Here is a 15,336-nt window from a genome sequence, read left to right as displayed (position 1 = left end):
GCAGAAACAGATTTGTTGACGTGCTTTCTTGCTTTGTCAATCTGCGGACAGAAATGATTGGACCAGTTCCATTTTTGCCTTTGGCAAATGTTGGAAAACACAAAGGCAGTTTTAGGGAAAAGTGAAAACAGTTGTGCAAAGGTGTCCTTCATAAGCATTTCCAGACCTACCCCAGTCAAAGTGCCTAGGTCATTGCCACCACAGTGCACTATTATGAGGTCAGGGTGTTGGATTTGCATGAAGGATTTCACCAATGGCATCAATTGGTGCCACTTTAACCCTCTCTGACCAATCCATTTAATGTCTACATTTGGCAAAGCAAGGTCTCTCACCATATCTGTTTTCTCTGCAAACTTTTCACTCCAGAAGACATAGCTGTGCCCTACAATCCACACTGTGAACATCTTCAAAGGAGAACTGGATGCACTCAGGAGGTGTCTTTCAGTAGAATGGCAATATGAAAAGAAAGACAGTTTGGAAATGGAGGCATACATATTTTTTTCAAAACAAAAAGAACTGATTGGCTGTTTCATACCATTCTAGAATAAAAACTAGGCTATATGTGTAAACTAATAGAAGCATGTTTTGTATTGGTACAAAAAAATGTGTTACCAAAGAACAGTACTATGGATTTGCTGTTAGGTTTGAAAAGTCAAGCACTCTTGCTCTGTGGAATTGAAACATTGTGTGGCGAACTTCTGACCTAACTCCACACAGCAGTGTTCCATGAGCTGTTGCTATGGTAGCAGGCAGAAGTCAAGTTGGGGGAAGGGTACTAGGCAGAAGTCAAGTTGGGGGCAGGGTACTTTTGGAAAAGGGTTGGTTTTCAACCAATAGAAATGTGTGATTACATTTGAAAAAAAGGGGGAAGCACTGAGATTTGAAACTTACATGGATATGTGTGGAAAAATAGAGGGAAAGTTTGCCATTATCTGGTTCTGCTGAGAGGAGAGAGGTGAACACAACAGAGATCCTGGCTCTGATAATCTGCTGTTTGAGTGTCACATTTCTTTCACAACTAACTAATTTTAAAGGTGAGTTTAGAGTTTGAGAGGGGATGTATGTGGTAACTTAAGAAATGAATAATAGAAATGGAAATTCTTTTTGTTGTAGTTGCGTTTATCATTTTCTGTTTTGGGAGAAATTTAAATGTGAGGAACATGTAAAATAATATGGAGTATGTTTTCACAATAAATTAAGGTGTACTGGAAAAAAAAAGAATAGTTTAAGGGTTTGAGGTTGGACTCAGTAATGCAAATACATTCAGCATCACTAAGGCTGGTTGCCCTTGCTGGAGTGTAGGCAGCCACCCAGGTTACACATGGAGGTGGTCTGAAAAAGAAGTTTGGACATGTGCATTTAAGAAAATCGAAAAAAGTGGTTTCATAATGTGTCAGTCTGTAAAAGTGATTTTCACTTGCCCAAAAAAAAAAGAGCAGTAAGTGTGCTTTCAAATTGGCAAAGAAATTTTGTTTTGGGACTAATGTGAAAACATGACTCTGTGTGCAGAGAGGAATTATAGGCAGAGATTTATTGCGTATTGCTCTGGTGATTTCACAGTTGCATTAGATGGAAAGGGGGAGCGATTTTTTGGGGGAAGAAGCAGACTCTTAGCTCACACCCATGTGCTTGCCATGTATAATCATGCACAGTATTTACAAGCGAGTGGGGTTTTCAGGTTTCAGTCTGTAATGCAAATACATTCAGCATCACTAAGGCTGGTTGCCCTTGCTGGAGTGTAGGCAGCCACCCAGGTTACACATGGAGGTGGTCTGAAAAAGAAGTTTGGACATGTGCATTTAAGAAAATCGAAAAAAGTGGTTTCATAATGTGTCAGTCTGTAAAAGTGATTTTCACTTGCCCAAAAAAAAAAAGAGCAGTAAGTGTGCTTTCAAATTGGCAAAGAAATTTCGTTTTGGGACTAATGTGAAAACATGACTCTGTGTGCAGAGAGGAATTATAGGCAGAGATTTATTGCGTATTGCTCTGGTGATTTCACAGTTGCATTAGATGGAAAGGGGGAGCGATTTTTTGGGGGAAGAAGCAGACTCTTAGCACACACCCATGTGCTTGCCATGTATAATCATGCACAGTATTTACAAGCGAGTGGGGTTTTCAGGTTTCAGTCTGTAATGCAAATACATTCAGCATCACTAAGGCTGGTTGCCCTTGCTGGAGTGTAGGCAGCCACCCAGGTTACACATGGAGGTGGTCTGAAAAAGAAGTTTGGACATGTGCATTTAAGAAAATCGAAAAAAGTGGTTTCATAATGTGTCAGTCTGTAAAAGTGATTTTCACTTGCCCAAAAAAAAAAAGAGCAGTAAGTGTGCTTTCAAATTGGCAAAGAAATTTCGTTTTGGGACTAATGTGAAAACATGACTCTGTGTGCAGAGAGGAATTATAGGCAGAGATTTATTGCGTATTGCTCTGGTGATTTCACAGTTGCATTAGATGGAAAGGGGGAGCGATTTTTTGGGGGAAGAAGCAGACTCTTAGCACACACCCATGTGCTTGCCATGTATAATCATGCACAGTATTTACAAGCGAGTGGGGTTTTCAGGTTTCAGTCTGTAATGCAAATACATTCAGCATCACTAAGGCTGGTTGCCCTTGCTGGAGTGTAGGCAGCCACCCAGGTTACACATGGAGGTGGTCTGAAAAAGAAGTTTGGACATGTGCATTTAAGAAAATCGAAAAAAGTGGTTTCATAATGTGTCAGTCTGTAAAAGTGATTTTCACTTGCCCAAAAAAAAAAAGAGCAGTAAGTGTGCTTTCAAATTGGCAAAGAAATTTCGTTTTGGGACTAATGTGAAAACATGACTCTGTGTGCAGAGAGGAATTATAGGCAGAGATTTATTGCGTATTGCTCTGGTGATTTCACAGTTGCATTAGATGGAAAGGGGGAGCGATTTTTTGGGGGAAGAAGCAGACTCTTAGCACACACCCATGTGCTTGCCATGTATAATCATGCACAGTATTTACAAGCGAGTGGGGTTTTCAGGTTTCAGTCTGTAATGCAAATACATTTAGCATCACTAAGGCTGGTTGCCCTTGCTGGAGTGTAGGCAGCCACCCAGGTTACACATGGAGGTGGTCTGAAAAAGAAGTTTGGACATGTGCATTTAAGAAAATCGAAAAAAGTGGTTTCATAATGTGACAGTCTGTAAAAGTGATTTTCACTTGCCCCCCAAAAAAAGAGCAGTAAGTGTGCTTTCAAATTGGCAAAGAAATTTCGTTTTGGGACTAATGTGAAAACATGACTCTGTGTGCAGAGAGGAATTATAGGCAGAGATTTATTGCGTATTGCTCTGGTGATTTCACAGTTGCATTAGATGGAAAGGGGGAGCGATTTTTTGGGGGAAGAAGCAGACTCTTAGCACACACCCATGTGCTTGCCATGTATAATCATGCACAGTATTTACAAGCGAGTGGGGTTTTCAGGTTTCAGTCTGTAATGCAAATACATTCAGCATCACTAAGGCTGGTTGCCCTTGCTGGAGTGTAGGCAGCCACCCAGGTTACACATGGAGGTGGTCTGAAAAAGAAGTTTGGACATGTGCATTTAAGAAAATCGAAAAAAGTGGTTTCATAATGTGACAGTCTGTAAAAGTGATTTTCACTTGCCCAAAAAAAAAAAGAGCAGTAAGTGTGCTTTCAAATTGGCAAAGAAATTTCGTTTTGGGACTAATGTGAAAACATGACTCTGTGTGCAGAGAGGAATTATAGGCAGAGATTTATTGCGTATTGCTCTGGTGATTTCACAGTTGCATTAGACGGAAAGGGGGAGCGATTTTTTGGGGGAAGAAGCAGACTCTTAGCACACACCCATGTGCTTGCCATGTATAATCATGCACAGTATTTACAAGCGAGTGGGGTTTTCAGGTTTCAGTCTGTAATGCAAATACATTCAGCATCACTAAGGCTGGTTGCCCTTGCTGGAGTGTAGGCAGCCACCCAGGTTACACATGGAGGTGGTCTGAAAAAGAAGTTTGGACATGTGCATTTAAGAAAATCGAAAAAAGTGGTTTCATAATGTGTCAGTCTGTAAAAGTGATTTTCACTTGCCCAAAAAAAAAAAGAGCAGTAAGTGTGCTTTCAAATTGGCAAAGAAATTTCGTTTTGGGACTAATGTGAAAACATGACTCTGTGTGCAGAGAGGAATTATAGGCAGAGATTTATTGCGTATTGCTCTGGTGATTTCACAGTTGCATTAGATGGAAAGGGGGAGCGATTTTTTGGGGGAAGAAGCAGACTCTTAGCACACACCCATGTGCTTGCCATGTATAATCATGCACAGTATTTACAAGCGAGTGGGGTTTTCAGGTTTCAGTCTGTAATGCAAATACATTCAGCATCACTAAGGCTGGTTGCCCTTGCTGGAGTGTAGGCAGCCACCCAGGTTACACATGGAGGTGGTCTGAAAAAGAAGTTTGGACATGTGCATTTAAGAAAATCGAAAAAAGTGGTTTCATAATGTGTCAGTCTGTAAAAGTGATTTTCACTTGCCCAAAAAAAAAAGAGCAGTAAGTGTGCTTTCAAATTGGCAAAGAAATTTCGTTTTGGGACTAATGTGAAAACATGACTCTGTGTGCAGAGAGGAATTATAGGCAGAGATTTATTGCGTATTGCTCTGGTGATTTCACAGTTGCATTAGATGGAAAGGGGGAGCGATTTTTTGGGGGAAGAAGCAGACTCTTAGCACACACCCATGTGCTTGCCATGTATAATCATGCACAGTATTTACAAGCGAGTGGGGTTTTCAGGTTTCAGTCTGTAATGCAAATACATTCAGCATCACTAAGGCTGGTTGCCCTTGCTGGAGTGTAGGCAGCCACCCAGGTTACACATGGAGGTGGTCTGAAAAAGAAGTTTGGACATGTGCATTTAAGAAAATCGAAAAAAGTGGTTTCATAATGTGTCAGTCTGTAAAAGTGATTTTCACTTGCCCAAAAAAAAAAGAGCAGTAAGTGTGCTTTCAAATTGGCAAAGAAATTTCGTTTTGGGACTAATGTGAAAACATGACTGTGTGCAGAGAGGAATTATAGGCAGAGATTTATTGCGTATTGCTCTGGTGATTTCACAGTTGCATTAGATGGAAAGGGGGAGCCATTTTTTGGGGGAAGAAGCAGACTCTTAGCACACACCCATGTGCTTGCCATGTATAATCATGCACAGTATTTACAAGCGAGTGGGGTTTTCAGGTTTCAGTCTGTAATGCAAATACATTCAGCATCACTAAGGCTGGTTGCCCTTGCTGAAGTGTAGCAGTCTGGACATGGGCTTTTTAAAAAATCTGAAAAGTGGTTTCATAATGTGACAGTTTGTAAAAGTGATTTTCACTTGCCCAAAAAAAAGAGCAGTTAGTGTGCATTCAAATTGGCAAAGAAATTTCGTTTTGTGACTATTGTGAAAAGAAATGTAGTAATATATTTAAATAAAATAAAGGAATTTTTTTTTCGTTTTTTTCAGGTATTGCTGAAGAGCAGTGAACAAAATTAAAGATGCCTACAAAATCCAGAGTTCAAAAAACGCAAAAAAAAAAACTATATTTGAAGACAACTAGAGGATCAAAGTTAGTAGAAGATGCTGATGTTGGAAGGAAGAAAAAATCTTCTGGTAAGCAAAAAAAAGATTTTCTAAGGAATATATTCAAAAAAAGGAAAAATGTACAAAATGTCTGTACAGGAAAGAATGATTACAAACAAAAAGGACAAGAAAAAATTGAGAATTTAGTTAATGCAAATATACCTTCTGCAACTAAAAAGTTAAACTTAAACAGAAAAACAGCGTTTAAAGAGATACGTAGAAAAATGTTTCAGAGAAGAGTTATGTCCAATTTGATAAAGGATGTGAAGAAATATAAGCAAAAGGCTAAGTTTTTTAAGAGAAAAAAAGAAATTGAAGCCATTGCAGCAAAGGCATTAGAATTAAAAAGGAAACTATTCATTTTAATTTTGAATAGGATGCGTACATTAGACAAAATGGTTAATGTACTGAAATCACATAGCAAAAGGAAAAGAGTAGTGAACAGAACAAACTTTTGTAAAGTGTTTTTAGGAAAGTGGATGCATAGTTCAAGTAGTGAACCTTTTTTTAATGAAGAGAGCTATTTTCAAAGTAATAGTTTGCTGCATGCAGTTGACACCAGAGGTCGTTCATACGAAGTAAAAAATGGTTGCATAATGGAGAAGGAGATAATGGTTCCAAGAGATGAGGTACAAGTGATGGCAGATGAGGCAATGGGGAGACGTCCTAAAGCCCCAGTGTACACTTGGAATTGTAGTAGTATTTGCACTGTGCGTCAGGAATCTATTGACAAATTTCGAGAGTTTCTAAGAGAATATAGTAAAAAAAGTGTAAAACAGAAGATTAAGGTGCTTCAAAGTCTGGATCCATGCAGAGTGAGAAAGAATACTGGTTTGCAGGGTCATTCTCTGGCTTGTCTATCTAGAAAAGTGTGCAATAGTGTTTTCCATCATTTTAGGATGCTGGCTGTTCATCATACTGAAATGAGAAAGTTTGTGAGACGGTTGTATTTTGCCAAAAGTCCAGCAATAAAGTTAAATGAATTGAATAGGGCTCTGTTCCGAGGAACGGTATCAGATGTAGAGAAGGTTGTTGATGAAATTCAGTTTTGTTACTTTGGTCCTGAACAAAACAGTGCAGAGAAGGACACAGTAAATGAGGAAGAAGTGGAAGAGAATGTAGAACCCTCTGTAAGTAACACATTTAATGATCACATAACAAAATTTGCAATAGTCTCTAATGAAAGACCAAATTTTACTTGTATTTGTTGCCGCAGAACTCATTATAGAAAACAAACTAGGAATGTTGATCTCTACAGAAAGAGTGAAAATGAAGATAATTATAAGTGGAAGGATTTTGCCACATATATATTTCTAGAAAATTGTTTTGAATTGGGTGAAGATCAGCGTATTTGTAAATACTGTTACAACAAGTTAGAGGAAAATAGAATGCCGACCAGAGCTGTACATAATAATTTAGAATTGGATGCTATTCCTGCTGAACTTTCTGAATTAAATACATATGAGTCTATACTCATTCAATGTGTTCATCCGTTCCAGACCATAGTACGTATGGAGCCGAAAACTGGTAAATTACCTCCTTCAGATTTACTGAGAGGTTTAAAAGGTAGAGTGGTGTATTTGCCCTTGGATTTGAAAAAAAATATGGAAACTATTGATGCGGATACTTTGGAAACTGAACCATTAATTATTCTGGTTAATGGTGTACCTACAAAGAATAAGAAGATTTGGCAGGAGCTGGTAGATGTGCGGAAAGTACAAAGAGCAAATTTGTATTTGAAAAAGAATAACAAATGGTATGAATCAATTTATATAGAAGAAGAAGAAGAAGAAGAAGATGTACAAGAAGACACAGAAACACCAACTGGACAAATTGAAAAAGTGGACAAGTCAAAGGAAGAAGAAATTTATGAACATTTTAGCATACATCCTCTTCATTCGAAAGAAGTTATGGGAGACAATATTGATCTCTTTCAGATGAAGAAAGCAAAAGGTATCCCGTGAGTGTATGGGAGGAGAGCTTGGAAGCTCGATGTTTTCCCCAGCTGTTTCCTAAAGGAAAAGGAGGACGATACGATGAACGTCCAGAACAGATTCCAGCTTCTGAGTATCGGACTACAAGACTATATGCTGAAGATCCCAGATTTCGACAAAGTATTCCTTATTTGTTCCATCTTTTATTTGAAAGCGACTTGTCTGCACTGTCTTATGCAGTAAATCACATTTTAAAAAGTGGAGTACATTTACAAAATGTGTCTGCTAAGGATTTTATGGAGAAAGTGCAGCACCGAGATGATCATTTGGAAACACAACTGATCAATCTGATGGCTTGTCAGCGTGGGACAAATGAATATTGGTACCGACGCCATGGTGAACTAAAATGCATGTTACGGAATTTAGGAACACCAACATGGTTCCTTACCCTAAGCTGTGCCGAGTACGCTTGGGATGATTTACTGGATTTTCTACGAGAGGCCAATTCAAACATTAAAAACATCGAATACAAGACAGCAGGAGAACTGTGCTCATTGGATCCGGTTAATGTTTGCAGATATTTCAATCATAGATTTGAGGCTATGATGTCCTTCATCTGCAATAAAAAAAATCCACCCCTTGGAGAAGTAGTGGATTTCTTTTGGAGAAAAGAGTACCAGGCAAGAGGTGCTCCTCATATTCATATGCTGTTGTGGATCAAGGATGCCCCAAAGTTTGGAACAGATACTGATGAAGCAGTGTTATCTTACATTGAAGAATATGCAACATGTGCTATACCAAAAAGCACAGAAGAGAACAAGTTAAAGGAGCAAGTTTTACGTTTCCAAAGTCATCGGTGTGGAAAATACTGTCGACGGAAATACAAGAGCAAAGAAAAATACTACACTAAATGTCGATTTGGATTTCCTAGACCTGTTCTTTCAAATGGAAGAGTAAACAGTTTTATGTCAGCTGTGAGACATACTATCACAAGAAAATCACCTAAGAATACCTACAACCTTAAAAGAAAAGAAGAATCAAAAAATATAAATGACTACAACCCAGTCATTTTATCCATGCGGAACGCTAACATGGATATACAGTATGTTGCTGACAATTCCATTGCTGTTGCTCGATATGTAACGTCTTACATTACAAAATCAGAAAAAACAGAATTGAAGGAAATGTGGGAAGAGATTTCTCACGAGAAGACTGTCAGTAAGAAGCTGTACAGTTTCAGTTTGAAGATGTTATCGCATCGAGAAATTGGATCCTACGAATGTTCAGATAGGTTATCTTCTGCAAGTCTCTACTCGAAGTCAAGAAGAATAATTTGGGCAAGTTTAGGCCTTGCAGCAATGAGAAATCGGGTACTGAAATCTGTAGGAGAAATTGAATATTTGGCCGAGAATGACCCAGAAAGTACAGATATTTTGAAATCAAACATGTTGGACACATATTATCCCAAGAGAAGTCATCATCTGGAGAACATGTGTCTCTATGAAGTGCTGCAGAACTACATTTATTCACGGAAAGCTGCAGAAGACATCAACAATGGAAAATATAAAGTCGTTGGTGAAGAAGGATGTTTGGTGAAGCAAACAAAAGGAAGTTTGATAAATCACCGGAAGCTGAGTTGCGACACTACTGACAAGAAGGAATTTTACTACTTGGCTCTTTTACAGTTGTTTAAACCATGGCGTACAGAGGATGAACTACTGGGAGAATTCCAGAGCTATGAAGATTCTTTTAATGCTTGCAAAGACAGCATACAATGCAGTACATTCTCAATTTATCTGCAAATGTTAAATGAAGAAATTGAACAGGAAACTACAATTGCAGCAGAAATAGCTAGAGATAGTTCTCAGGACAGCCAAAGTTCAGGAACACTCAGTCAAGATCCCCTAGGACAACCAATCGTTGAAAATGAAGCATCAATAGCCATGAATGAAGTGGAAACGGCTATGAATCAAGCTCAAGAAGAATTTATAGACTTAGAAAATTTGGAAAGACAACTGAATCAAGAGCAGCAACAAATTTATGAAGAGATCAAAAACAAAATTGATCACGGATTTCTACATGAAAAAAAAGAGTGCTCATGCACATCATTTCATCCAATCAGGATGTATGTAAGCGGACAAGCTGGAACTGGAAAAAGTTTCCTAATAAAAGTCATCAGAAGCTACCTAAAGCAAAAAACGGATTCTACTTTGTCTTGTGTGGTTACTGCTCCAACTGGGTTAGCAGCATATAACATAAAAGGAATCACTTTACATCGTTTGCTAATGTTACCAGTGGAGCATGAGAACAAAATACAATTCAACAAGCTAACTGGAGAAGCATCCTTGGAAGTTTCAAGAGTATTGAAGAAGATGCAAGTTCTCATTATTGATGAGGTGAGCATGGTATCAAACTTAATGCTTGCCTTTGTGCATTTAAGAATGCAGCAAATTTTGAAGACAGACTATGACATGTTATTTGGTGGAAAACACGTCATAGTTTTTGGAGATCTTTTGCAACTTACTCCAGTTAAAGGACAACCAGTGTTTAATACTGTCACACATGAAGACACGAAGAAGTCATTGGGAAGCATCGGTAATACAAATATTTGGTCCTTCTTTGAGTACAAGGAACTTACTACTAATATGAGGCAAGCAAACGATGAAGAATATGGAAGTATTCTGAAAGATATCAGGATTGGACTACTCACAGAAGTTGGCAAAAAAGCATTACAGAGTCGGCTGCTACATAATTTATTTCCAAAGGAAGAAATAGTTGCAGAGAAGATATACAAGAACATTGCAGAAAACAAAAGTGTCATCTGCTTAATGCCAACTCTACGTGAATGCTCAATATTCAATGAGGAGCTTTTGAAATTGGAAAAGGAAGAGATCAGGAAATTGGAAGCAGTGGACAAAATTGAGGATGGAAGAATTACTGTCACAGTAACAGGCAAAATGAAAAATAAATTGGACTCACTAGAGAAGAACATCTCCAAAACTGCTGGATTAGAAAAAAATCTATATGTTTGCATGAAGTGTAGAGTATTTTTAAGAAGAAATTTGGATGTTGAAAAAGGTTTAGTTAATGGAGCGATGGGAAGAGTTGTGGGTTTTATTAATTATCAGAAAAAAGAAGGAGTTGAATGTTTAAAAATAAAATTTGATCAGTTAGAAGAAGTTAAAGATATTTGTCGTTGTACAGTTCGTTTCATGCTTGTGAAAGACTTATATGTACGTAGGAAGCAGTTTCCGTTTTCTCTAGCATATGCTGTAACTATTCACAAGTCTCAAGGATTGACTGTAGATTGTGCATTTGTGAACATTGGTTCAACTGTGTTCAAAGAGGGTATGGCATATGTTGCTTTGTCACGAGTGAAAACATTATCAGGTTTATTCATGATAGACTTTGATGACTCAAAAGTTAGTGCTGATACAAACTGTGTAAAGGAGTATAATAGATTAAGAAGAAGCTATGCTCCTCATTTAGGTCAGTATCCTGTGTTAGAGAAACGTGTAGTTTCTCGTAAAAGAAAAAATGAGAATATCTGTAATGAAGATGTAGAGAAGAGGAAAAAAAAGAGGAGTGATGTAATTGTAAGCAAAAAGAAAAAGGAAAATGAAGAACAGGTTGTAGGATGTCATTTTGAAAATAGCTCTGGTGTCAACTGCTACGCAAATGTAGTGCTGAATGTTGCATTTTATCTGGAAAGTTTGCAAGAGCAGATAATAGTAAATCAGGGAAAAAGATTCTGTTCAGAGCTGACTCTCCTTTTTCAAAAGCTAAGTAAAGATAAAACTCAAATAGAAAGTGCTACTGAAATTAGAAAACTTTTAGATGTATGTTCAGGACGAACACAGTTTTCTCAAAATGTACAGCAAGACGCACAGGAATTCTTGTTGTATTTTCTTCAGGTAGTGGAAGAAGAAGGAGTTCCCATTGAAATTTTTTTGGTCTCTCTTATAAATGGGAACATAGTTGTGAAAATTGTTATAATATATGTGGCTCTAATGTTGATAATGAAAGGTTTATTTATTTGACATTGCCAGAGAGTAAAACAGTTACTTTTGCAAAATTAGTTAAAGATGCTAATCATAGCATGAAATGTGGTGAGTGTAAATCTGACATGTTTTCAACATTAATTTTAAAGGAATACGGACAGTATGTAATTTTAATGATGCAACGATGTAGAGCTGATGGTTCAAAATTGGATACTTTAATAAAGAAGTTTACAGGACAGCAATTATCAATTTCAGGAAAAACTTTTGTAACTGTTGCAATAATTTTCCATGATGGACCTACTGTTACTTCTGGACATTACACAGTTTATCTTAAATGTGAAAAAGGCTGGACACTGTGTAATGATTCCCAATTGATTTTCAAGCAACGTTTGCCTTTTGATTTAGCAAATTCCTATCTAATCTTCCTGAAACCTAAATTTTAGACAGATTTGGCAAGATCTCGACAAAATAATTTTACCATTTTACTGGATTACCATTGCAATTTTATAGAAAAAAGATTTTTTAAATTATCATTTGGCCTAATGGAAAGATAACCAATTGTAATGTGGACTTTTTAAATTTTAAATGAAACTTTGAAAAACCAATAATTTAGAGATAATCGGTAACATCTGCACAATTTAAATTTTGGAATGTTATTGGACTGCCATTGGAAATTTTTTCAAAAAAGATTTTAAAAATTACTATTTGGCCATGCGGAAAAGTAACCAATTCTATTGTGGACTTAATAAATTATTCAAAAAATTTTCGTGAACCAAAATGTTACAGAGAATCGGTGAGATCTGGACAAATTAAACTTTAGAATTTTATTGGATTACCGTTTGAAATTTATTCCAAAACAAAATTTAAAATTACTATTTTGCCTAAAGGAAATGGAATCAGATGTATTTTGGAGTTATTTGAGATATAATATTGTGATTATACTTCTGAAACAAACATATCAGACGGTATTTTAAAGAAATAACTATTGGTATTAGATGATATTTTTTTAGAATATTATGCATTTCTATAATGTTAAGTTTAAGTAAAAAGAGATTCTGGGCTTTTTTATTACAATCTTTGTGATTGTTATTTTTTTTTGCCCGCTGTAAAATGATGAATGCAATTGCTTTCACAATTTATAGTGAAATGCAATATATTCTGAAAACAGCAAAAATAAGGCAAAAATATTTTTTGGAAAAAAATGTAAATATGTGTACTGTATTATAAATTGTTTTAAAAATATTAATACTTTTTTCTTTTTTTTCAGATTGATATAGAAAATTTTCGAAAACTAGAACCATTTTTAAAACTATTTTTTAAAAAAACAAATGAATAAATATTTTTTTGAGTGAGTATGGTAAGTCAATAATAATAATTGTAGTCTCTCAAGGACCTTGTAATGTGATAATTGATTTTTAGTGTTTTTTTTAAAAAATAAAAAAAAGGTACGCGCACCGTACGCGTACGGTAAAAAAAAAAAAAAAAGTTTTTAAAAACATATGTAAAAAAAAGATGAAAGATAAGGTTGGCTCTTAAAAGAACCATTGTGTTCATGCAGGGACAGAGGAAAGAAAGCATGGAAAAATTAGTCTCTGTGACAAGTGTGCTGATCTATTTTGTTGTTCACTAGGGAAACACTGGTCTCCCTATGACAAATTAGATCATGACAAGAGGCACATCGAATATCAACCCTCAGAAAACGAGGGTTAATTTCCAGAGGGCCAGCAGAAGGAGATGCTCCCCCCACAGATGAAGGGCTCACCTGACCTGCAGAAGAAGGAGTCAGCCCTGCAGATGATGGTCCAGGCTGAGCTGCTGTGGATGTACTTGCTTGTCTTTCTGAAGAGTTACCTCCAAAAAGATGACCATGTGTCCTTCTGTGTACATCCTGGAGGTGTCTCTTCATGGTGTGATTCCCAAAGGAATACTTCCTGTCAGGATTACCTCTAGAAAGTACACGCTGACACAGCCTGCAAGTTACTAAGGGTGCATTCACCTTTTGCTGGCCTTCAGGAAAAGTAAAATAATCCCATACATAAGAGGGCTTTTGTTTCCTCGATCTCTGCCTCAAGACAGTGCTGCTAGTGCTAGCCTCACTCTCAGAAGAGCTCTGCTGTTCTGCCATCGTATCCCAAAGACAAACCAGCTCCTTCTCCCAAGGGATCACAAGCAGAAATGAGGGGAATGGGTGTGGTGTAGGAGAGTTCTAGAACTGAAAGTAGTTTCAACCAATCAAAAGTTGTGTTTCATGATCACATGACCTACCGTACGCTTACGGTACGCTTACGGTACGCTTACGGCAAAAGTGCGCATGCGCGTAAAAAAGACACGCGCTTGCGCGCATGCGCATAACAGTCACTACCCAACACTTCCGCGTAACGTGCGCGTGTAGCGTACACGCGTACGCGTCCCACGCGGAGGACGCGCGGCTACGCAAATTGCGTAACTATACGCAAACAGCGTAGATAAATTACGGACGTTGCGTAAACCGTACGCTTACCGTAAGCTTACGGTACGCGTACTAAAAAAAAATTTAAAAAAAAGGAAAAAATGTATTGCTAATAAATTTTACATGTTTATTTTATAAAATATATTAAAAAAAACATATTATAGAATTTTAAAAATTTAACCATAGTCTTTAAAAAAGGATAGAAAATTAAAATAAAAATATGTTTAAAAAAATAGAAGAAAAAAAACAAAATTAGCATTTAAAAAACCTTGCAAATTCACTGAAAAAACCATGGGTTTCACACACGTTATAGTTAGGACTTAGCATTTAAAAAACCTTAGAAATTCAGTGAAAAAACCATAGGTTTCACACACGTTATAGTTAGGAATTAGCATTTAAAAAACCTTAGAAATTCAGTGAAAAAAACCATAGGTTTCACACATGTTATAGTTAACTGGACATTTTACTTGTAAAAAACCATTGAAATTGCCCCGTTATAGTTAGTTCAGCTAACTATAACTCGCGCGCCCGCAATGCACTGCTGATGACGTCACATATTACATCACTCATGACATGGTCAGTGACATCACTCATGACATCACTGATGACATCTCAAATGACATCACTGATGACATCACTGATGACATCATCCTTGTGATAGAGTGGCAGACCTCCTCTTCCCCTAATATAACCTTTGATACACACAATCAAAAATAGAAATTAAAATTTTAAAAACAATGGACATACCAATACCAGTTACAACAACCTATACAGTAATTCTAAGATCCAAATACACATCCACTCATTCACCAACAGTCCTATACAGTCACTCATACATGTACTCACTCATCATATGTACTCATACACGTATACATCCTGTTACACAATGCCACTCATCCATAGAGGTACTCACACACATAGTTAGTCATGCTAATAAAGAATCAAACATACATTTACTTGCATATACAGTTATACACACACCACCACACTTACTTCTACGGAAACTTACATATACTTAGTCTTTTAAACAATGACTTATAGAAACACATACTTATTCATACAGGAACTCTTTCAATCTCTCACTCTCACATATACTCACATATATACACCAATAGTCACATATACTAGTTTAAAACATATGTAGTTACACATAAAGACACTATTGAGACAGTCATTCACTCACTAACACACCCATACATACACTCATCCACCCATACAGTCCTGCACACATGCTGTCTTCAACACATACAAACAATGAGTCACTCATTCATGCACCCATGCACTACGTAATACCCCTCACCGAACCAGACACTCACACTCATACTGATACTCAAAAAACCAACTAATAACCTATTTAGACACTCAT

The sequence above is a fragment of the Triturus cristatus genome, chromosome 3_1 (genome assembly GCF_964204655.1).
Source record: "Triturus cristatus chromosome 3_1, aTriCri1.1, whole genome shotgun sequence".
NCBI classification, from domain to species: domain Eukaryota; kingdom Metazoa; phylum Chordata; class Amphibia; order Caudata; family Salamandridae; genus Triturus; species Triturus cristatus.
Note: the sequence above shows the minus strand (reverse complement) of the source record.